The 26,646-nt window shown below is 39.9% G+C and overlaps 1 pseudogene; it reads right to left on the reverse strand.

Moving 5' to 3' along the window:
* Positions 1-2,805: 2,805 nt before the first annotated feature.
* LOC145938650 (uncharacterized) lies at positions 2,806-7,920 on the reverse strand (annotated as a pseudogene).
* Positions 7,921-26,646: the final 18,726 nt, after the last annotated feature.

Raw genomic sequence — 26,646 nt, forward strand, 5'->3', positions numbered from 1 at the left:
AAGCAGTGGTATCAACGCAGAGTACTAGGCACAAGGACCGACGAGGCTACCGAAATAAGTAGCCTAAGAAGCGCCGAAAACAATAACCACGGGTTATCGATAAGGGCGCTGTTGCCGTAAATACGGTCGTGCGTACACCGCGCGACAACGATAAGTCGTGCGACGCGGTAATTAGGTGGGCGTCTGCGCAACCCCTTTCGCGCAGAATTGAGTCCCGATATCGATTCGGGGCGGTAGATCCGACACTCTTGTGCTGCCTGTCGTACGTGTTGCTTATCCGCTCCCGAGCGTCAGCTGATATCGAGTCAGACGATATCTCGAATCACCGAAGACGCAGAGGTGCCCAAGGAGAGAGATTACCGTATCGGTGAGGTCACCCGTGTAGCAAATATTAATTACGTTCTTGTACGTCCGAGCCTTAGCCACTCTAACATCGTCGAGAGCTTTTGGTGTGACTTAAGATTAGCGGAATTCGCGAGGGCTCTGCCCGACTTTTTGTGCTTTAGTGTTTACGAGCGATCGACGTTAAGTGGCGAGAGCCTCCGTCAGTCCGTGGATTAAATTACGCGTTATTCTCGTCTCTCCGGGATTCGGTCGAGTTTGCGTATCGCGACGGTGCGTTGTCGCGTCTTAGGGTGCCATTACATGGAGCGCGGAAACGCGGAAACGCGGAATAGAATAGTAACTAGATTTCCGCGTTCCGTTCCGTCTGTTTTGATTGCCTTGTATTACATGGAGCATATTTTAAGCGGAAAAGGGAAACGGAAAATTATAAAATATTAATTTTTAACAATATTTATCAATTAAAATGCTTGTATAAATAAGCTGAAAAAATAAACATATTAATAAAAATTACAATAAATTAAGTGAAAACAATTTTAAGAAATGAATAAAAATGTCTATTTGTCACCATACCGTTCCGCTTTTCCGTGCAAATAGTGCTCCATGTAATATAAGGCAATCAAAACAGACGGAACGAGCGCGTCAAATCATTGTCAATGTGGACACAGTATTCCATCAAATTTCGAAGTCGATTGTTTTATTATTTTCAAAGTGACATAATATCAAGTACAATATCATGGATTCAAACATCATGTTGATGATTATTATTAAGTATCTTGTACAAGCAAGGGATGAACCAATAAGATATGCAGAAATAACTATGAAAAAAGTTATTTCAATGTATATTTTATATTTGCGTTACAAGAAACTACAAGAAGGCAAAAAGAAACGTAAAATGTGGGTACGGCCTATTTTTACTGAGAGAAGAAGACTTCTTCAAGGTGCCAGCGACAATCTACTTGTGGAGATGTGATTGGGAGATGCAGAAAAATATTTCAACTACCTCAGAATGTCACCAATAATTTTTACCGAATTACTTAATATTGTTGGACCACTCATCGAAAAACAACATGTAGTTCGACAACCAATATCGGCCAGAACGAGATTAGAGGTGACTATACGATGGTTGGCATCTGGCGACAACATGACATCACTATCGTATGCTTATCGCATTGCCCAATGTACGCTATCAGGAATTATTCCGGAAACTTGTGAAGCAATTTGGCTCTCCTTAAAGGAAAAAGTTTTAATTAATCCAACCGAAGAAAATTGGAGTACAATTGCAGAAGACTTTGAGACAACATGCCAATTTCCACACAGCATAGGCGCTATCGATGGGAAGCATGTCGAAATTCAGGTATGTATATTATCAATTTATTTATAATAATTAAGGTTCAATATATTACACATTGATGATGCAATTATGTATGTTTTGAAGTAAGTAATGTCTTTATCACAATGATGGTTTTGAATTTTGCAGGCACCGCCTCGTAGTGGTTCCTGCTACTACAACTATAAAGGAAAGCATAGCATTAACCTGCTTGCAGTAAGTGATGCCAAGAACCGCTTTACTATTGTTGATATTGGAGCAGAAGGAAGACAAAGCGACGGAGGTGTTTTTGAAAATAGCGGGTTGCCGCATTTACTTGAAACAAATGCTCTCCATATCCCTCTACCTACGCGTCTGAATAATATGGATTTGGATTTTCCGTATGTTTTGTTGGGAGATGAGGCTTTTCCTCTGAGCATACATATGATGCGACCATATCCTCGGAGTAGACGGCTAAATATCAGCAGAAAAATTTTTAACTATCGCTTGAGTCGAGCAAGGAGAACAGTTGAATGTGCTTTCGGGATTTTGGCTGCAAGATGGAGAATATATCGTCAACCTATTGTTACACGTACATCTACTGCCGTAAAAGCTGCACAAGCAACAGTTGTCTTGCATAATTTTATTATAAATAAAGAATTGGACTTACCACTTGCAGAAAGAAGATATTGTACTGTACAAGAAGAAGAGTTAAATCTCCTGGCTACAAGTAATGGATTAACAGATGTAAATTATAGAAATACTTCGCAAAAGTCAGCAGCAGTAAAAATTCGAGACAACTTTGCTCATTATTTCGAGCATGTCAATCCTCTATCATGGCAGTGGGATAAAGTTTTAACTAACTACTTTTAAAATATGTAGTTTTAATTCAATGCACTTGTAAATAACTATATTAATTTGAATTTTGTATTTGTAATTAAGTATTTTGTTAAAGTATATAATTCAAAAAAGTTTCTCATGATATTCGTACGTAATCTGTTTTTCCGATATATATTGTGAAAATTTAATAGTATAGAGCAATTCATACAATATGTAATAAACAATGTAATAAATTAAATAGAAAAATATTTTTTATTCTTTATAACTTACATATTACACGAATTGAACAATTTATTATATTAAAAAAAACATATCTATTTGGCACTCGCCCTCTCCTCAAGCTCGGCATCCTCCTCTTTTATTGCAATATTCATAAGCCTTCTTTGCAGGTTTCTGCAAAGTCGTACGTAGGATAGTCGGCGTAGAATGTCGCCAAGCTGGTCCAAAAAACTATCCACTACATCACGTTTTTTGCTCGATACTTCGTCAATGATACTCAGAAATTTGTTTTCAATTTCAGCTTGCCTTTGCACATCTGTAATTAATAATATATGCGTATATATAGGCTGGGTTCGAGGAGCGCGCTTTTAGCGCTGTGAGCGTGCTCTATCCTTGTTCATCTTTCAGTAAGTAACAGAGATAGAATGACGCTGTCAGCGCTAATAGCGTCTCCCCGAACGCACCTATAATAAGAGTGTCTAATAACGATCCGAGATTGATCAATATATAATATTAATTTTCTTTCTTTTTTTTTATCAATATACATATAATATTAATTTTCTTTTTTTTTCTTAGCATTGTGCAAAAGCCTTTACTTTTCCTTTTCGTTCCTGACGATGTTGATCGTGATGAATCTGACGGTGAATATGAAGCACCCTGTATGGAATCATCACAATCTGTAGAATTTTCAGCAGTCAAGTCCACTTATCCGCATATCTTCAACATGGGATGAATTTGCTCCCAAAAGGTGCTGGACGGACCTGACAGTTCTGAAACAAAAATTATAATTTTATAAATTATTAAATCCAATTATACACAATTTGAATGTTTGTAAAATCTTAGTTAAAAAATTAATGTGGGAACATTCCATTCTAATCGAGATTTAAAAGGGATAGTTTGTGATAAGATGTTGCAAACGTATTTGATGGTAAAATCATTTTTTTAATTATATGAATATCTGCAAAAAAATGTAAACACTTACGGTGTCGTCTTTACGGTATCATCTAGAAACTTCATTTCTTCATAATGAACAAACGAACTTCGTAAAGGATGGCCAGACTCTGCTCCTGATCCGCTTCGTACATATCCTTGCATTTTCGTTCTAGCCTTTATGTACGAATCTCGCAGGTGTTTCCATCTCTGCTTAACTGTTTCCATAGACAGAGATCCTACGATTGTACAGAGAATTGTCTATTATTTACTTTACACGCAGATAATATTATCCATAAAAGTCATTAAAAATGATCTTACCATCAAATACGTTTACAATTTCTTGCCATAGACTTTCTTTTTTTAATCTTGTCCTTTCGGTTAATGGAATTGAATGATCCCATAAACCTCTTCGGGTCCGCACCAGTTCAATTAGTAACTCGTCTTGTGAGAGTACTGATTGTGTATCAGATTGTGAAGCTCCTTCATGTTGCACGACACTTTCAGTTTGATCTCTCTTTCCTTTAACATAAATAAATAAACAACTAAAATTATTGCGAAATGAATCAATTGACTGTTCTGACGTACTATACGTACTCATAGTAACCACAGCATTGCTGTCAACATTTATAAGATCTATAGTTTCATCGTATGTCTTGAAACAATGGTGATCCAAAATAGTTCCACATGACCCCCTTAAAATAAAGCCGCAATAGCCACACTTTATTGCCTGTGAACAAATAGAATCGTTTAATTATCTTTATTTCACCTAAAGTGAGGTTATGACTGCAATAGGTGTTAATAATTTGTTATTCTGTTCAAATTTAATATTGTGTTTCCTTACGTCATTTCATTATTATTAAAAAACTTGTTTGTTTGTTTTCACAAAAAGCAGTACAAAACCTAAAGTTAGGTTAAGTTACATTTATGTGTTAATTCTATATCTATATCGAAAGAAGTGTGTTAATTACAGAAACTTTTTTCCAAAAATAACAAGCTACTATATGTTTACTGAGTACTAAATTCAAATACTTACAGGACCATCCATTTTAGAATGTTTTTATTTTTTATACACTTTTATTGAGCTTGAGTCCACGTGCACACACGGTAACGGATTCCGCGGATTCCGCTCAAATGTGCGGAAAGAAAGAACTCAATTCGCGGAAACGCGGAATAGTTACTTTTCTAGTTACAATTCTATTCCGCGTTTCCGCGTTTCCGCGTTCCATGAAATGGCACCCTTAGTGTAATAGCGTCGTGTGATCAAAAGAGTGTCATTGTCGTGTGAGAGTCTGATCGCGGAATTAATTTTGATCTGATTAAAGAGCGCTCGAGGAGAGAACTCGCGTAAAGCATTTATCGTAGTGAGAATCTAAGATACTCGCGACCATCGGCGAGAGAGCGCGAACGTGAGAGAGATTACGCGAGAGCGCGAACGCGAAAGAGAGAGAGAGCGAAGTCCCGGCCCCGTGCCGTCGGAAGAATATCGGATTGCGCCGCGAGAGACTAGCTCACAATTACTGTTAAACGTCTCTGGTTTAGTTTTCGACTTTCGTCTTTTAACTATTATTCTTGTTACGAATTATTACGGTTAGTTTCGTTAATCTCTTATGTCTTGTAATTTGGAGTTACCGTTATTACGAATCAAAGCAAGGACTTTGTTACCTTCTTGGCATCGTTAAGCATTTTATTTTCTTTTTATTTTTGTTTTACATTTCTTGTTATTATAATAAATTTATGTTACTTTCTTTTGATAACTATTCCGAGTCGTTTATTCAGAGTGTCGTCTCGTCCCGTCAAATTATACCTTTAAAAAAAGGTAAAAAAGGCGCCTAATATGGGCATGCCAGTAGTGAAAAATTACCCATTGCAAACCCATGTGTAGAATCGTATGAAAAATTACTCATTGCAAATCCATGTAGAATTGTAGTATAAAAAATTACCTATTGCAAACTCATGTAGAATCATATGAAAAATTATCCATTGCAAATCCATGTAGAATCGTACTACAAAAGTAATGATATAAAGAAAAATTGCGCGCCAAGTGAAAGTAGAAACTTTTGTACCAGTGGAAAATTTAAGTTGCAAACCTATAGAGTCATATAATGAACCAGTGAAAAATTTAAGTTGCAAACACATGTAGAATAGTATAATTATAGAGACCCTCTTCACGCTGGAAATTGCAAACCCATGTAGAATCGTATAATTATAGACTTCACTTCACGCTGAAAGTTGCAAACCCGTAACAATGTTGCAAATGTAGAATCATAACAAAAAAATAAGACAAAACACATTTAAAAAAAATAAAAAATTAATACAAACATTAAAAATTATAAAATTATAAAATTATACAAATAAAAAAAATAAAAAAATTTTAATTAGAAAAACTAGGCACTGCTAAATTAAACAATATGCTAAAGTTAATTTTGAAATTTAGCAGTGCCTAGTTTTTTTAATTAAAATTGTTTTATTTTTTTTTATTTGTATTAATTTTAATAATTTTTTAATTTTTAATGTTTGTATTAATTTTTTATTCTGTTTTTTATGTGTTTTGCCTTATTTTTTTGTTATGATTCTACATGGATTTGCAATGGATAATTTTTCATATAATTCTACATGGGTTTGCAATAGGTAATTTTTTATAATACAATTTTACATGGGTTTGCAATGAGTAATTTTTCATACGATTCTACACATGGGTTTGCAATGGGTAATTTTTCACTACTGGCGTGCCCATACTAGGCGCCTTTTTTTACCTTTTTTTTAAAAGTAAGTTTTTATAGGGATATCATTCATTTTTGTATATGTTTAGATTTACTAGGGTTGCTCAAATAATGCCATTTTTTCAGAAACTATTTATTAAACAGGTTTGAAATGTTTTTAAACATACATGGATATTTCTTCTTTTTAAATATATATTATTTTTTAATATAACCTCAATCAACTTCTGTAACCTTATATCAGCACGATACAAGTATATGTATGCCTTTACTGTATCAACTCTTGTCTTTTCCACGTAACCATGTCATCACAGCTTCAATCATCCCCTCATCATCTTCCCAATCTTGTTTCGCAGAGATCTTTAAATTATATGTTTAACACAGTTTAGCGATAGCTTCCAATATTTAACTTTTTGAACCACTTAATTAAATGCACTTCGCGAAATAAGGTTTGAAAGATGAAGAGGGCGTGATTCAAATGTGAAAACATGGTTACGTAGAAAGGACAAAAGTTGGTACAGTAAAGGCAAGTAAATACATGTAATGTATCGTACTGGCATAAAGCAATAGAAGTTGATTGAGATTACCATGTATATTGTGTATAAATTGTTGAATAAATATTCTGAAAAAATAATGTGGGGAATTAATTTTTGAGCAACTCTAGTACTATTTCAAAAGAATAGATTTTTTTTAAAGTATAATTTAAACAATGTTATTTACAAAAGAATAAGTTTTCTTTTTTTAAGTATGTATTTAATAATTAATAGATATAAAGACAATATTATTTATATTAATACTTATAGAAGAAAATAGTTATAAAATATTTGTTTATTTGAAATAAGTTTGATATATGAAAAAGATGTTTATTTTTTGTTCATTCGACGATATTAAAAATATGTTTGAAAAAAAAAAATATATATATATATATATATATTGTTGTGTCCTCGAACCGGCTTTTGCGATATCTCGCAAAACGTGTCTTCCGCGCTCATTCTCACTCACGCCCAGAATAAAGACACCCGCGTAAGGAGGAAATGAATTTTAATAGAAGGAACCAATACAGAAAAGCTATAAAATATAATAGGGCGTGCATATAATATGCTAGGAAATCTCGAAGGTTAAGGATGCGTCCGTACGTTGACAGCTCCAGACCAAATCTGTCTTATGGCGCCGAAGAACAAACGAAGATCGGGGATTGTTTTAATAACAATCCCCTTAGTGACATGCTAGGAGACGATCTTCCATCCCGTCGAGCTTCTCGCTGAACAATATACCCGGCAGTCGATAATTCGGGGAATCGGACAAATACGGGGACACAACACTACCCCCTCTCTTCTAAGATTGTCGTCCCGACAATCCTATTGTTTAAGGTGCAAATGTCCTCTACATCCTCGGAGTTTATGATGCGATTTCTTGTCCTACCCTGAGCTGCTGCTGCAGGTTACCGGACTGCGCGTCTTCTACTTCATTGACGAAATTCCATTTCTTCGAACAAGGGGGGGGGGTAACTTCCGTGGACCCATCGTCCCTCGTGGACTCCCCAAGTTCCTGCCTCGACATTTGTCCTATGACCCACGGGAAAACCACGAATCAAAAAAACCATGGGTGAGGCAGTCTTCGTAAAAAAAATTTAATTCTTTGATCGACGATTAAACACGACCATTGATCAAACAATTTCTTCCTTCTCTTCTTAACAGGATTTCCTAAATAACATGTAAACAAGTAAGAAGACTTGTCAAGTTATTTTACAATAATGACGTAAATTGGGCCTCGGATGTGTTTCTCTTAAATTCGCCTTTCATAATGGGAAGCTAATCTATCTAAATGAACTATTTTATTCCTATGCTTCTTCGATTTTCGAATGCAGTAAACATCATTTAACCTTTTTATTACTTCAAACGGACTTTCCCAGTTGCTTTGTAATTTAGGAGTTTTTCCTACAACTCTACGTGGATTATACAACCATACTTTCTGTCCAGGATCAAATTGTATTTGACGAGCTTTTTGATCATAAAAAGCTTTAGTTTTTGAAGATCTAATATTTATACGCTGTCTAACCCTCTCATGAATTTGATTTAATTTTTCTTTTAATTCTAAAATATAATTTTCTTCCGAAAGATTCAATTGATCTTCTGGAGGACTACCTCGAAGAAGATCTAAAGGCAATTTCAAATCTCTTCCAAAACACAACTCCGCAGGAGAAATACCAATAGTTTCATGTCTAGCAGACCAATACGCCAAAAGACACATTCCTATCCACCGATCCCAATCTCGTTGATTTTCTGAAACAAACTTAGCTAAATAATTGATTATCGTCTGATGTTGACGTTCAACCATTCCGTTTGATTGAGAATGAAACGGAGTTGTCCTAGTCTTCTTTATTCCCAACAATTGTGACAATTTGAGAAATAATCTAGAATAAAAGTTTCTTCCCTGATCTGTGTGCAATTCCGAAGGTACGCCGAACCTAGAAACTACCTGATTCACAAACACCTCTGCAATTGTATTTGCTCTAACATTTTTAAGCGGAAATGCTTCAACCCATTTTGTAAAACAATCTGAAATAACCAATAAATATATATTTCCTGCAACAGATTTCGGAAATGGGCCCAAGACGTCCATTTGAACCGTCTCAAAAGGAACCCCAGCATTATAAATTCGCATTCCAGATTTTCCTTTATCAGAAGGTCCCTTTCTAGCTACACAAATTTTGCAGGATCTACACCAATCCTCGACGTCTTGTTTACATATAGCCCAGAAGAATCGTTTCCAAATTTTCGACAAAGTTTTGTTAATTCCAAAATGCCGCCTGTTGGAGAATCATGCGCTTCTTCTAAGATTTCTCGAATTCTTTTTCGTGGAACTATCGTCTGAAAAATACAAGACTGTAAATTAGGAGACTCCCACTTTCTAATTAACAATCAATTTCTAACTACAAGAGAATCCCAATACGACCAATAGATTTTCGAAGAAGAATTTTCTGAAATTATCTCTTGCCAAGAAGGATGCTGATTCTTCTCTTTTCCTAGTAAAATCTTGGCTATAACCGGATCTTCTAATTGTTCTTTTCTCCATTCTTCCTCATTTTTCGAATTTAAAATTACCCTTTCGATTAATTCTTCTTTCTTTGCATCTATCTTATTACAATAATTGCAATTAGCTTTCGCACAAGGACGTCTAGATAAACCGTCGGCATTTCCATGGGCTCTTCCTTTTCGATGTATTATTTCAAAATTATATTGTTGAATTCGTTCTAACCACCGTGCCATTTGCCCTTCCAGATTCCTAAATGACATCAACCAACGTTGGGAAATATGATCAGTCCTGATCATAAATTTACTTCTATATAAATAATGGTGAAAGTTTTTTATTGAATCTATAATGGCTAACAATTCTCGTCGCGTTACACAATAGTTGTGCCTTTCTGACTTGCTCAATACTCGACTAAAGTATGCTAAAACCTTTTCTTTTCCATCTTGAATTTGAGACAATACTGCACCGATTCCGTGGTTAGAAGCATCGGTATCGAGAATAAATCGCCCTTCTCTCTTTGGGAAAGATAAAATAGGAGAAGACACTAAACATTTCTTTAACTCTTCAAATGCTGCTTCACAATGTTGAGTCCAAACAAACTTCGCCAAATTTTCAGTTAAAGAAAATAATGGCTTTGCTATTAAAGAAAACCCTTTAACAAATTTTCTGTAGTAGGAGCAAAAACCTAAAAAGCTTCGAACTTGCTTCTTATTCTTAGGAAGTGGCCAATCTCTTACAGTAGAAATCTTGTCTGGATTAGTAGTAATTCCTTTCTCAGAAATTAAATGTCCTAAATACTTTATTTCCTTTTTAAAGAAAGAACATTTTTTGGATTCAATTTCAGATTAGAAGAACGTAATCGTGAAAATACTTGCCTTAAATGACTCAACATTTCCTCAAAACTTTTACCGAAAATAATAATATCGTCCAAATAAACTAAGCAAACCTTAGACAACAATTGTCGCAGAACTTGTTCCATCAGTCGCTCGAAGATGGCAGGAGCCAAACACAGCACCAAACTTACAAAGTCCAAAGGGCATTACAGTAAACTGCCACAAACCATTTCCAACCGAAAATGCAGTTTTCTCTTTATCCTCCTGACTTTACTTGCCAATATCCGCTCTTTAAATCCAACGTGGAAAACCAACAATTTCCATTCAATCGATCAAGTAAATCGTCAATCCGAGGCATAGGATAGGAGTCCTTCTTGGTTACTGCATTCAATTTTCTGTAATCCACATAGAATCTAATAGTTCCGTCCTTCTTCCTGACCATTACCGCAGGAGAAACCCAGGGACTTTGTGATTCCTCGATCACTTCTTGACAACTCATTTCTTCGATAATTCTGTCTACTTCCTCTCGTATATGTGTTATATGTAACGGAATACGACGAGGAACCTGATTGATGGGATTCGAATCAATCAAATTAATCGCATGCTCAACAGTATCACAATTTCCAGCTACTATTTCTTCCGTAAAAATTCGTATTTTTACGGAAAATCTACCAAAAATTCCTGAAAATCTACCAAAAACTCAGCAAATAAATTTTTCTGTTCTTCTAACAGTCTTACTGATTCTTTCTCAAAAAGATCTCTCAGAAATTGGGAAACTTTATTAAAATTATTTTGTATTCGAGAACATCGAATTTCCTCTCTTTCCCTTACAAGAGTTTCCGAAAACTGATTCAAAAATATTCTCTAATATAATTGCAAAAAGAAAATCAGTCCCTAATAAACAATCCTCTACCATGTCAGCTACATAAACTGGAAGTTCTTTCAAATAATTTCCTATTCTAACTTCCACAATAACTTTAAACTTTATCGGCACTTTTTCTCCAGTAGGATATTTCAAACAAGAATTATCTAAAGAAATCCGCCTTTTAGGCATCCTAACCAAATCTCTTCTAATTAATGACACATCCGAGCCCGTGTCAATCTTAATAAAGCAACTCTGTTCATCAACGAATCCCTTAAAATAAAATAATTTATTTTTCCTCCCATTCAATGTACAGTTACTAATTAATTTATTTAATTTCCTCGCTTTTTGATTGAAATTTCGCCGAACTTGCCCCAAACAGCTCGACAATACCAAGTTTCCCTCAGATTTTAAAGAGGGACACTCCGCTCGAAAATGGTCCGTACTTCCACATTGCCAACATTCTCTGGAAAAGTTCTTTCTATTCTCATTATCTTTATCCTTATCTTTATTCTCGAATTTATCCTTATTCTCTTGAAATCCATTAAACTGTTGTGTGCCTCGAGCAAGGCACTGGGGTTGCGTCGAATAAAGGATGAGGATCCTCGGGTCGACCAGGACTTCGTAGGAAGTTAGGAGGGTTATACTCTTTTCTTTTATCTTTAAATACACTTTTATTGCGGATTGAATATGGTTTCACTTTATTTCTCGTCCTTTCTTTAATTATATATTCGCGTAACATTCGATGTTTGGTTAATGAGCGTATATTCGTATTCCTCTCAATAATTCAGATCTTTATTAGTGAGTCTCGTTCTGATGTTCCGGGTTCTTCTTAGCGACCACGTCTTGATGTTTAGGAATTGTATTCGAGACTGCCTTCGCGGGCGGGCTCTTCGTCTTATATCTTCTTTTGTTCTTTGATTTTCAACGGGCGAGGCCCTTGGAAACAAGTCCCCGATTGGTTAATAATATTCACGCGTTTTTGGTCTAAATGCAAGCGAAGCAGGTCGAAGTCCCTGGCCTTCGCTTGCATCTCGCGATTTCTGTGCTTCGTGCGTGTTTCGCTGCGTTAGCGTTTTCGTTCGACGAGCGCTTGGCTAGAGCGCTCGTTTATAAGTAAAAATGTTTTACAATATTCTTATTCCTAATAATTACTGGTTATAGTTCGGACTATAAGAAAACTTTCTTTCTTTTTCACTACTTTCATTTCTATATCCATTTTTATATATTTCATTATTAAATTCTTTCCGTCCCTCACAATTATTCTCCTGTATTACTCTAATTGTCATTGCTCTTTGTACGGCCACTTTCAAGGAAGTGACAGCTTCTAATTAAAGAGTCCTTCTCACAAATCTATTCGAGATTGCAGAGATATATTGTGCACAAGCGATTTTATCGCGGATATGATGCGAACATTCGGGATACGCTATAATTTTGCCAATCTTTCAATTTCCGAACCCAAAGTAACCTCATCCTCTCCGTCTTTTTGTTTTCTATTTGTAAACAAGGAATAATAAGACTGGGAAAGATGTCCCTCCCCAAATCTCAATTCTAATTTAGATTTTAATTCGTCGTAATTGAGGTTTTCAATATCATCTATGCACTCTAATATCGCGCGCGCTTTTCCTCTTAAGCATGAAATTAATGCCACATTCTTAGTTTCGTCATCCCAACGATTTGCTCGCGCAATCAACTCGAATTGTGAAAAGAATTCTCTTAAAGGGACTGTTCCGTCGAAGGTGTTAGGTTTTAATTTAAATCCTAAATTTCCCGTAATAATTGTCGCGCACGAATTGCTGCAATTTGGAACCATATCACGATCGCTCGCGCTCGTGGAAACCGGAATATTATTGGAACGACTTAGCTGATTTATTTGAACGATTTCCTGTTCCAAACGTTGTAATGTATCGTCCCTTTTTTGCAGCTCTGTCTGCATCAACTGTCGCTCCGTTCTCTGCTCCTGTCGAAGCTGATTGAGCTTCTGAAGGATAGTTCGCAGAGTCTCCGTTGACGTTTGATCCGTCGACTCCTCGCTCGCAGTCGCTCGAGATGAAGCCTGCGATCGGGTAACTTTCGGTGCGTGCGTCGTCGTCATAATGATTTCTTCGATGTCATACAATCCCGGACGAGCCCCAAAATGTTGTGTCCTCGAACCGGCTTTTGCGATATCTCGCAAAACGTGTTTTCCGCGCTCATTCTCACTCACGCCCAGAATAAAGACACCCGCGTAAGGAGGAAATGAATTTTAATAGAAGGAACCAATACAGAAAAGCGATAAAATATATGTCACGTCCGGTCACATAAAATTTTTATTTTCACATGAAATAAATTCTAAGTCCTCTAAGCGCTGTTTGAAAAGCGCGCCAGTGCCGGCCATGATGCCTAACTCAGCCTAGTGACTAAGAGAGGCGCTGCGTAACGTCTAGGAACTTCCCACTATGGGGAAACGCCCCCGCCACACCGAGCGTCTCCCACTCTCGGGCCGCCGCAGCGCCAAGCCACCGAAAACGAAGGACCTCAGAGCGGTCCCAAAATCCGGCAGATCACATCGCGACTCCGACTAGAGCAGTCATACCTTGAACGCTCTCCTAATTCTAAATCTAATTCAATTCTAACATTCTAACTCTAATATTATAGTCCTAACTCTAGTATTAAAACTTTAACTTTAGTTAACTTTGTATCGTGTAGTGTTAATTTAGAATAAAAGTGTGTGTTCCATTTATAATAATTCTCCACATTTATTTTAAACAATTCCAATTCCAATTTCACGCGTTTCCAATATAATATTTTGCTTTAATATTATTACTATTCTAATATTACGATTTTAGTATTTCTAAAATATTCTAAAACGAGTTCTTCCAATCTGCACGTATAGTGAAAATCTATTATATAAATAATTTTCTTAGTGGAATCCAAGCTGCGACTTAGAGAGGACGAACCGCTCGTCGCTGCCGCACGATTTCACTTTTCTTATAATTTCTGAATTCTGCTGTGACTACTTTGAGAGGACGAACCGCTCGTAGTTACGCACTGGAACAATAACCGACAGTGAGGACCGCCGCACGTCGACTTATTGTAAAAGTGACGCAATATTCAGAATGTTTTATATTATAAATCATTATGCCTAAGACACGCCGTGCAGGCAGGAAAAACCAACTTCGCCGTTTAACCGCGCAACTCTACTATCCAGCATCATCGAGTGAATATTCAAATCTCATCGGCACCTACTATCATAACGACTCGGAGTACGATAATTTATTTGACGGAACCGCGCCGTTCGCTGTTAATAATAAAGACGTTAAACTGAGAAAGTGGCCAGTGCAATTGACTCCAATCGAAATCGAGAACCCTCGTATTCCGAGAGACGACATCCCGGACAACGATCCTCGTCGCACCCGGTACTTGCAAATCAGGGCGATCATCCTGCACACCCATTACGACGCGCCTATTCCAGAGCATCGGGGAACCGCTGTCCACCCCCTAGAGATCAACTAAGGTAAGTCTCAACTATTATGAACAATTGAAATAAATAATAAAATTCAACGCTAAGATTCTAATACTAAAGGATAAGACTATTTGTCGTCACAAATAGCCAAATTATCAAAATAATTTCAAACACATACGTGCGTGTATAATTATTGTTTAAACATATTTAAAATTAATATTTTCTACGAAATTTGAAATATAACTTTACACGTGGTCTCTAGAATATTCGTAAAGACTCTTGGAAAACTGCGTTTTCCAGGGGCCATAAAAGTGAAACTCTGTTTTTTGCCTAGGGTCATAAAACTGACCCTTAGACTCTTGATAAAAAAAGGGGTCTCGACGATTTCTCTTTTGCAAACTAAGCTAACGTAGCACACTCAATGAATATTCTAGAATTCCGAATAAAATAACGCGAACGTTTTATTCATTTATTTAATTCCATTTATTTAAATAATTCACCCATGTGCCCAATAAGGCCTCAGTACCTCACCGCCCCGTACATCTTGCCTCTTCCCGAAGAGGAAGGAGAGCCTATTGAACAGGGAACCCCTTACTGCCAAATATCAGTCGGGTTTATTAATAAAGAAACAAATGCCGCCCTTTGCGTAGATTGCCATATGCGCTTACGCGGTACTGCTCGAAACGAATGGTTGAACATTGCCAAACATTTGCTCGTAATCGGTAACTTACCAACCGGAATACTTTGCTCAGCGTGTAACTTCCATCGACTGTCGGTAACTCGCGACCCTCAACTCCACTGTTACCGTTGTCAGATCGCTTACCTACGGTACATCAACGGCGAAGAAACCTTTCGTATCGACACCGATGGTAACATCGTAATTACAATTTTCCACTCCGTCGATGATCCCTCGAACGTTTTCAGGATTATATTCGATAATATCCCCATACTCCTGAGTAACATTTGCAATTCCCTCGTACGAATCTTAAGGCGATACCCTCCACTCCGCAAGACATTGAACCGTTGCGTGTAGCCTTGGCGGAACACCCTTCGTCGTGGGCATCCCCGGAAAGGTTTTCCGAAATACGACGTTGTTCAGCGCGATAGTCCGAGCACGTGGACCGCGATAATTATTTCTCGCGAAATTCACGCCGCGACTGCGCTCCGGACGTAACAAATTGGTGACAGCGGTGGGATAGAAAATTCCCAAGTAATATGGTTGGCACGCGCGGGAATAAGGGGGATAAGGAAGATTCAGTAGAAAGGGAGAACGCAGGCAAAGAACTAACCGAATCAGAGTTAGCAGGGATACAAGCGAAACTTAAACAAAAGGAAACCGAGATAGCCGAAACTCAAAATAGACTTAGGACGAAAGAAACTCAGCTAAAAGACAGGGAAAATAGTTTGAGAGACGAAGCCATCTTCTTGGCAGATCAGCGGAAGAAACAGGATAAAAGAGGTCGCGAAATAGAACTCCTCCAGGAGAAAATGCAAAAGAACTCAGAAGTTCACGCCCAAGGCGCCGCCCTTGAGGATATGACCGCGCTTAGAAACGACCTTCTCGCCGAAATGGACGAGTTGCGTCGGGAAGTGTTCCGTTTACGCCAAGGGACTAGTCCGTCTATTCGACTTTCCGGACAACTCCTGACACCACTCGACGAATCCGGCGGACGTATCGAACCGCCTCCCGAACAATCCCATCTCCCTAAGGTCTCTTTTCGCGAGGCAACAGAATCCGTGCCTACTTTCGATGGGTATAACGTATCGCTAGGACAATTTACCCGGGCATGCCGTCGCGCGAGAGAAATAATCCCTTCAAGTTCGGAACGCAATCTTACCAAGCTTTTGGTCAACAAACTCCACGGACGCGCCTATTATGCCGTCGAGGACGAACCCTGCGAGAGCGTTACACAATTGATCAACTTATTAAACATCGCTTTCGGCTCCGCAAAAATTATCGATCAATATAAAGGGGAACTCAGTACCGTGTATTTAAGACCCCAAGAACATATGCTTGATTACGTCAGTCGCGTTAAAGACCTGCGATCCGCGATCCTTGATGCTGAACGCCGCGTGACAGGGCGCGTAGACGACGACACGACATTAGAAATCAACGAACTAACAGCGCGTTCATTCTGCGAAGGGTTGCCTTTACAATATAGATTATAAATGGATAGACGCCTCTACTCCGTCTCGTCCGAAGCATTTGCTAAGGCAAAAGAGCTCGCAAAAAGAGAAGAGCTGGATCGGGACCGATATAAGACGCGTGATCGCCGCGAACCAGAACCGCCGCGTAACGAACACACTCGTTAAATATACCCCCAGACAGCACCCCGCATCGAAACTTATTTTCGCGATCGCTACCCGAATAATACGCTACGTAGCAATCCAGTCAGACCCCCCGTAACGCGAGAGAGAGAGGAGCGCCCAACATACAACGATAGACGACAAACGTATAATAACACCAATGTTAATACGAACGCTCCTATTCGCCATAACGACCGTCCCAACAAATGGTGCCGTTACTGCAAGAACAGCGGCCACGAAATCGAAGAATGCCGGAAACGCGAGTATAATAACAACTTACAAAGGAACGAGCCGGGAAACGCGCTGAGCCCCGCGGGAAGGTCGGGTACACCTCACTAAGGGGCTCCCCCTCAAACGACCCGCCCGGTAAATTTAGTCGAAGGGACGAGTACCGAGAAGCCAGAATCGCAACTCTAAATCTGCAAGGGCATTCGCACGCGCCCACCGTCGCGTTAGTTGCTGACGGGCTTTTACACGAAACAACATTCATGATAGATACAGGGGCCGCCCCTAATCTAATTAAAATCCGAAACTTACATCCCGAGACGAAAATTGAACAACACGACACGTTGTACCTTAGCGGTATAACAGACGGAAAGATAAAAACCCTCGGGTCCGCCGAAGTTCTTTACATGGGACATCCCCTCTACGCCCACACGGTGTCAAACAATTTTCCAATTCCTCAAGAAGGGATCCTAGGATCTGATTTTCTTAGAGATGCTAGTAGTATCGATTTTAGAGATCGGTCAGTACACTGGCAAAATATTCGAATTCCTTTTTCCCAACGCGAAACCGTGGTAGTGCCTGCCAGATCGCGCTCGACTATGTCAATATAAAAAATCTCGACATCGCAGTTGGATACATTCCGCGTCTTAGCGTCTGCGAGAACGTATTCCTCGGGGAAGCGATAGTCACTAATCGAAATGGGAAAGCATACCTTCACGTTATTAACGCTAGCGACACCGACCGTGAATTAGTAGTCCCGACGATAGATCTACAAGAGATCGACCAAATTTCCGCCGAACGCGAGAACGATATTCCAACCGGAAAGAGCAAGGTGTTTACTATATCCCCTCTCGCAACAGACGAACATACTCAAGATCGAGCCATTGCCGTCCGAGAGCTTCTCCGATTAGAACACCTAAATAAAGAAGAGTTAACACACGTTACCGACTTGATACGAACACATAACGATCTATTCCGTCTATCGAACGAGATGTTAGGTTACACAGACAAAATGTCTCACAAAATCCCAACAACCGACGACCAACCAATCCACACTAAACAGTACCGATTCCCGCCTATCCACAAGGACGAGATAAACAAACAGGTTAGAGAATTATTAGACAACGACGTAATAAAACCCTCGGAGTCTCCCTACAATTCGCCCCTGTGGATCGTCCCTAAAAAGCCCGATTCAAAGGGAAACAAGCGTTGGAGAATGGTCGTCGATTATCGAGCGTTAAACGAAAAAACAATAGGCGACGCGTACCCGCTACCAAATATAACAGAAATCCTCGACCAGTTAGGGAGCGCAAAATACTTCAGCGTGTTTGACCTCGCATCCGGTTTCCACCAAATCCCGATGCATGAGTCGCACACGCAAAAGACGGCTTTCTCAACACCTCATGGGCATTACGAATTTAAATGAATGCCATTCGGTTTAAAGAATGCTCCAGCGACGTTTCAGCGACTCATGGACCAGGTTCTATGCGGACTACAGGGAACTGAACTTTTTGTATATCTCGATGACATAGTATTGTATGCGAGCTCATTACGCGAACACGAAATCAAATTCAACAAACTGGCCGAAAGATTGCGTAGGGCTAACCTAAAACTCCAACCAGATAAATGCGAGTTCCTACGTAAAGAGGTCGGATACCTAGGTCACATAATCAGTGACGAGGGAGTAAAACCAGATCCGTCTAAGTTACTCGCGGTTAAAGAATTCCCCAGACCCCGACATGCAAAGAACATAAAACAGTTCCTCGGTCTGTCTGGCTATTATCGTAGGTTCATCCCTGAGTTCTCTAAAATCGCACGACCTCTTACCGACTTATTAAAGAAGGACAAACCATTTACCTGGAGGGATGAACAAGAAAAAGCCTTTACGAAACTCCGCGACGCACTATGCTCCAAAGCCATTCTTCAGTTTCCCAATTTTACGCGACCTTTCATCGTCACAACAGACGCTTCAGGGTACGCGGTCGGAGGAGTCTTGAGTCAGGGAGAAATCGATAAAGATCTGCCCATTGCATACACATCTCGATTACTAAACAATGCAGAGAAGAACTACTCGACAATTGAAAAGGAGTCGTTAGCCATCGTGTATTGCGTCAATTACTTCCGATCCTATATATATGGACGGAAGTTCACGCTAGTCACGGATCACAGACCGCTGGTATGGATGCACTCCGTAACAGATCCCACCTCACGACTCATCCGATGGCGCCTTAAACTCGCGGAATACGAATATAACGTAGTGTATAAGCCAGGTAAAATTAACGATAACGCCGACGCACTCTCCAGAAACCCTATTCCATCTAACTCTTTAGCTAAACTAAACGAAATAGAACAAATTCTACCCCTCGAACAGACTCGAGAGCTCTCCAGCTCAGAAGAGTCATTATTCAATCCTAAAAGAAAGAAAACCGAAGAAGCGCCTCGAGAAACCGAAGAAGCCCCGCAACGAGCGGAAAACGATAATATAGACGATCCGCCGAACCCGCGATCTTCTAGCGAAACCGAAGCTAATGACGAATCGGGTGAAACAAGCGAGACCGAGAACGACAACAGTTCCGACCTTAGCGACGACGCCCCGATTTTCGACAACATAAACGAACCATTCGTCCAAGGAACTAGAATGGGACCACAAGTGGTACCTATTCCAGATAACTTCTCTACGCGAAAAGATAACCTTGTTATCTTCGTCACACAACAAGGCGTACCAGTCGACCGCGGAGCTCACATACTCCGAGAAAGTAAATCCTTGCCTATGATTAGAGGAGCAGCTCTAGCCAGGGCAAGAATAAACTGCGACGGGAATCGCCAAATTATATCGCTTGTCATTAAAGAACGCGAATCGGGAGCTACGGAAAGAGAGATACTAAAAGAATCATTTCGATCGCTTTTATGACGTCGTCAGGGAAACGGAGCTATCGTCTATCCAGAGTCGACATCGATAATGTCCCTTGGGATACCGTATACTCGTTGCTAACGCGCGTCTTAAGCGAAACCAATGTAAAAATATTCATTTGTAGGAATGAAATCTCCGTCCCACCGGAGGACGAGAGAGAAAATATCATCGCCGAAAACCACAACTCGGCGATTGGCGGCCATAAAGGTATTTCCAAAACATACCAACGTATGAAAAAGCGCTACCAATGGAACGGCATGAAAACCGATATCCAAATGTTCATCAAAAATTGCCGCCCTTGCCAAGTAAAGAATCTGGTCCGCGTAAAAACCAGACAACCCATGATATTGACAGATACACCTGACGCGGCCTTCGACAAGGTCTCGATGGACATCATGGGTCCATTACCCGTTACGCGAACTAATAACATGTATATACTCACTGTACAAGACCTCCTAAGTATTCTTTAGCGATCCCTTTGAAACATGCAAACGCGATTAATGTAGCAGACGCATTCACGAATGAATTAATATGCGTTTTCGGAACACCGAAAGCTATATTAACGGACCAGGGATCGCATTTTCTAAATAGCCTAATGCGTAATATAGCGAAGAAATTTAGAATTAAACTCTTTAAAACTACGGCCTATAGGCCGCAATCTAATGGCTCAATAGAGCGCTCCCACCACGTTTTGTGGGAATACCTAAAACAGTACGTAGATAAAAATAACGAGTGGGATATATACCTAAAATTAGCATCATTCTCCTATAATACGAGCGTATATGAGGGGACGCGATACACCCCTCACGAGTTAGTCTTCGGGAGGATAGCCAGAGCACCTTCCAGCAACCCTGACGTCGCCGACGTCGCGGAAAGCTATGCTAACTATCTCACAACTCTTTTTAATAAATTAACAGACATCCAAGCTATCGCCCGCGAAAACCTAATTGCCGCTAAACAAAGATCAAAAATTTATTATGACCGTAGAGCTAATACTCGACAATTCAGAGCAGGAGACTATGTATATTTGTTGAAAGAACCGAGCAAAGGAAAATTGGGCGACCAATACACGGGTCCTTATAAAATAATTAATCTTTTAGGAAATCATAATGTTAAGTTAGCTATAAGTAGAACTAAAACAAGAATTGTACACGAGGATAAATTAAAAGCCTCGCCGCATCGGGCCTCCACCGAGGAAGATCCCCACTCCGAACCAGACGACTATATCTTGGACGCCCCGGCGGAGGACCGGGCAGTAGTCGACAAACCCCAGTAGAATGAAGACCTACGTAACCATCTTAGCTATAACCGTACTGTTAGCCTCAACCTCAAACGGGCTAATAGGCTATGATTGCGGTGGCCGCGGTTTAAATATCACTACGCTCTCCCTATTGGACATAGAAGAATGCAAAGTCGACGACATCGAGCTAAAGAAGGAAGATGTCTACGTACAATTGCTACAGTTGAGCGAATTCGAGCACACATCTGGAATCCAGTGCAAAATTGAAGTCGACCGAACTGTCTATTGTCATATCTGTGGGATGCACTCACACATATATGCCGTACATAACGGCAGACGCGAATACATTCACGAAACATCAGCCGATACTTGCAGAAAACTGCACGAAACGGGAACCATCTCCTTAGGATTAAACGGGCATCTCTCCGACATTAAACCAAACGCTACCAACCTGCGCGCAGTAACATTCGCAGGTTCCGTAAAGACCGCCGGAGGATGTAGCGGGACTCAATATAGCGATCCGTACGGCACCTGGGATAACGCAATCGTCCAAGCCTCGATACGGATCACTACCCGGAAGCTGGTGTTACCCGTTAAACACAACACCAACGAGGTGATACTCCCCTCAGGTGTTCGCTGCCCCGTGACAACAGGAGAATGCAACGACGCAGACGGAGCCTCCACATACTGGTCGGTGTTACCTGCCGACAATTGCCATTTCGGCCGATACGATGTCCTATACGAAGGATTGGCACATCGCTTATCACCGAAATCATCGCAAGAGGACTCCCCAACGGTCTACACGGTAACGACACAAGATACCACGTTCGCGCTGGCACGCACAACCGAGACAAACGTCTGCGGATATAAACTCTTGCGAACTGAGCACCCCAAGCTCTGCGTCCTCGAAACGCAGCCAGGAAGCGTGTTCAAAGGTCGTTCAAAAATCAAAATCGACAATCTTGATATTTTTTCGTACGTAAACTCCAAGTTTATTTACGTAGAAAAACACCTCAGAACACAGCTATCACAACTATACAGAGACATAATGGAACAGAAATGCGCCCTGGAGAGACAAGTCCTACTCAACGCTCTCTCCCTTGCAAGCATTGCACCGGACGAGATGGCGCACAGAATCATGAAATCACCAGGGTACACCGCCATTACAGCTGGCGAGGTTATCCACCTCATCAAATGCGTACCTATCGAATGCCGAGTACGACCCGTCGACAATTGCTACAACGAGCTTCCCGTCACCCACCAGAATAAATCCCTTTTCCTATTACCCAGATCAAAAATACTCACAAAATCTGGAACACTCAGGGACTGCAACGAACTTCTACCAGCGTTGTATCAAATCCGCAGCACCTGGTATCGACTGACGCCAAAACTCGTGGAATCAATGGCGCCGCCAACGATCCAACCGCTAACCAAACCATCATGGAGATACGTGAGTCCCGACTCACTCGCCTCTAGCGGCATCTACACCAGTGAGGACCTTGATCGCCTCCGCGATCACATCATGTTTCCCATGGAAAAGCCCTCGATGCTCAACACGATTGCCAGAGGGGCAATGGGACAAGAAATCCCTACGGGAAGTTTCTCCATGTTAAATCTGCTAGACGAGAAAACACTTGATCAACTAGCAGAAAACACCGGAGCCCGTCTATGGAAGGGATTCATGAACTTTGGATCAGCCAGCGCCGGAGTACTCGGAATCTTCGTCGCTGTACGCCTCGCCAAGTTAATAATTGATACGCTGATACATGGTTACGCACTCCACTCCGTATACGGATGGAGTTTGCACCTCCTGGGAGCTATCTGGTCGGTGACAAACGTCCTGTTACACCTTGGAAGACCAGCAGACGGAAGAAAGAACAACGAAAAGGAGCTTCTACCATTAAAGCCCTCTCCAACGACCGAAGATTTTGCATCCCTAGCCCCTCCCTTACAAGAAAGACAACCCCCTCCAGCCGAAAAAGTGCAAAGTGAAGTACACATAAACTATAGAGAACTGCGCAACCTCCTCAACGAAGAGGTATAGACTCAGTAACACGTTAACATTTAATAGAAAATAAGCATAGAAAATAAGAAATTGTAACCGCCACTATATACTAAGTTCGGAAAACGTTGGAACATGGTCCAACATTTTCTCTTAAGGGGGAGGTGTCACGTCCGGTCACATAAAATTTTTACTTTCACATGAAATAAATTCTAAGTCCTCTAAGCGCTGTTTGAAAAGCGCGCCAGTGCCGGCTATGATGCCTAACTCAGCCTAGTGACTAAGAGAGGCGCTGCGTAACGTCTAGGAACTTCCCACTACGGGGAAACGCCCCCGCCACACCGAGCGTCTCCCACTCTCGGGCCGCCGCAGCGCCGAACCGCCGAAAACGAAGGACCTCAGAGCGGTCCCAAAACCCGGCAAATCACATCGCGACTCCGACTAGAGCAGTCATACCTTGAACGCTCTCCTAATTCTAAATCTAATTCAATTTTAACATTTTAACTCTAATATTAGTCCTAACTCTAGTATTAAAACTTTAACTTTAGTTAACTTTGTATCGTGTAGTGTTAATTTAGAATAAAAGTGTGTGTTTCATTTATAATAATTCTCCACATTTATTTTAAACAATTCCAATTCCAATTTCACGCGTTTCCAATATAATATTTTGCTTTAATATTATTACTATTCTAATATTACGATTTTAGTATTTCTAAAATATTCTAAAACGAGTTCTTCCAATCTGCACGTGTAGTGAAAATCTATTATATAAATAAGTTTCTTAGTGGAATCCAAGCTGCGACTTAGAGAGGACGAACCGCTCGTCGCTGCCGCACGATTTCACTTTTCTTAATTCTGAATTCTGTTGTGACTACTTTGAGAGGACGAACCGCTCGTAGTTACGCACTGGAACAATAACCGACAGTGAGGACCGCCGCACGTCGACTTATTGTAAAAGTGACGCAATATTCAGAATGTTTTATGTTATAAATCATTATGCCTAAGACACGCCGTGCAGGCAGGAAAAACCAACTTCGCCGTTTAACCGCGCAACTCTACTATCCAGCATCATCGAGTGAATATTCAAATCTCATCGGCACCTACTATCATAACGACTCGGAGTACGATAATTTATTTGACGGAACCGCGCCGTTCGCTGTTAATAATAAAGACGTTAAACTGAGAAAGTGGCCAGTGCAATTGACTCCAATCGAAATCGAGAACCCTCGTATTCCGAGAGACGACATCCCGGACAACGATCCTCGTCGCACCCGGTACTTGCAAATCAGGGCGGACATCCTGCACACCCATTACGACGCGCCTATTCCAGAGCATCGGGGAACCGCTGTCCACCCCCTAGAGATCAACTAAGGTAAGTCTCAACTATTATGAACAATTGAAATAAATAATAAAATTCAACGCTAAGATTCTAATACTAAAGGATAAGACTATTTGCCGTCACAAATAGCCAAATTATCAAAATAATTTCAAACACATACGTGCGTGTATAATTATTGTTTAAACATATTTAAAATTAATATTTTCTACGAAATTTGAAATATAACTTTACACGTGGTCTCTAGAAGATTCGTAAAGACTCTTGGAAAACTGCGTTTTCCAAGGGCCATAAAAGTGAAACTCTGTTTTTTGCCTAGGGTCATAAAACTGACCCTTAGACTCTTGATAAAAAAAGGGGTCTCGACGATTTCTCTTTTGCAAACTAAGCTAACGTAGCACACTCAATGAATATTCTAGAATTCCGAATAAAATAACGCGAACGTTTTATTCATTTATTTAATTCCATTTATTTAAATAATTCACCCATGTGCCCAATAAGGCCTCAGTACCTCACCGCCCCGTACATCTTGCCTCTTCCCGAAGAGGAAGGAGAGCCTATTGAACAGGGAACCCCTTACTGCCAAATATCAGTCGGGTTTATTAATAAAGAAACAAATGCCGCCCTTTGCGTAGATTGCCATATGCGCTTACGCGGTACTGCTCGAAACGAATGGTTGAACATTGCCAAACATTTGCTCGTAATCGGTAACTTACCAACCGGAATACTTTGCTCAGCGTGTAACTTCCATCGACTGTCGGTAACTCGCGACCCTCAACTCCACTGTTACCGTTGTCAGATCGCTTACCTACGGTACATCAACGGCGAAGAAACCTTTCGTATCGACACCGATGGTAACATCGTAATTACAATTTTCCACTCCGTCGATGATTCCCTCGAACGTTTTCAGGATTATATTCGATAATATCCCCATACTCCTGAGTAACATTTGCAACTCCCTCGTACGAATCTTAAGGCGACACCCTCCACTCCGCAAGACATTGAACCGTTGCGTGTAGCCTTGGCGGAACACCCTTCGTCGTGGGCATCCCCGGAAAGGTTTTCCGAAATACGACGTTGTTCAGCGCGATAGTACGAGCACGTGGACCGCGATAATTATTTCTCGCGAATTTCACGCCGCGACTGCGCTCCGGACGTAACATATATTAGGGCGTGTATATAATATGCTAGGAAATCTCGAAGGTTAAGGATGCGTCCGTACGTTGACAGCTCCAGACCAAATCTGTCTTATGGCGCCGAAGAACAAACGAAGGTCGGGGGTTGTTTTAATAACAACTCCCTTAGTGACATGCTAGGAGACGATCTTCCATCCCGTCGAGCTTCTCGCTGAACAATATACCCGGCTGCCGATAATTCGGGGAATCGGACAAATACGGGAACACAACAATATATATTTATATATATATATAATATATAAATTTCCTTTGATTAGAATAAATATAGAAATATGTGAAATACTAAAATTTTTATTCTCTTCTATCCTCTCCTTCCTCTCTTCAATTATATTAATATTTATTACAATGTCCTCATTCTGTATCTGTAATGTAAAACATATTTAAATCATTAGAATACGGACATATATGCACAATATACTGTTTCTTTATTTTATATTAACAATTATATACTTATGAAAGAAATAGTAGCATAGGATGGCAGCGTAACAAGAAAGTAGTTATTATTGCGAAAGAAATATAGAACATCACATATAAATAGTATTGCATATCACATGTATATAGTATATTGCATATCACATGTATGTAGTATACATTGCAAAATGTAGATCCTTCTATTTTTTTCTTGAATACATATTTATATAATGATATTTGCAACTACTTTCTTGTTACGTTACCATTTTACTATTTCTTTCATAATAATAACTACTTTCATGCTATGCTACCATCCTACTATTTCTTTCATAAGTATATAATTATTGATATAAAATAAGAAAGCGAATAATAAAAGCTAATAATAATAAATAACGTAAAGATGTATTTTTGATAGCTCATAGGACTCATAATAGTGCTATGAATGCATGCGCAATAAAAAATCTATATGTATAAATTCTTTATAA

The sequence above is a fragment of the Prenolepis imparis genome, unplaced genomic scaffold (assembly GCF_030444845.1).
Source record: "Prenolepis imparis isolate NDT839.2.m4 unplaced genomic scaffold, iyPreImpa1.0 SCAF_7, whole genome shotgun sequence".
Lineage (NCBI taxonomy): Eukaryota > Metazoa > Arthropoda > Insecta > Hymenoptera > Formicidae > Prenolepis > Prenolepis imparis.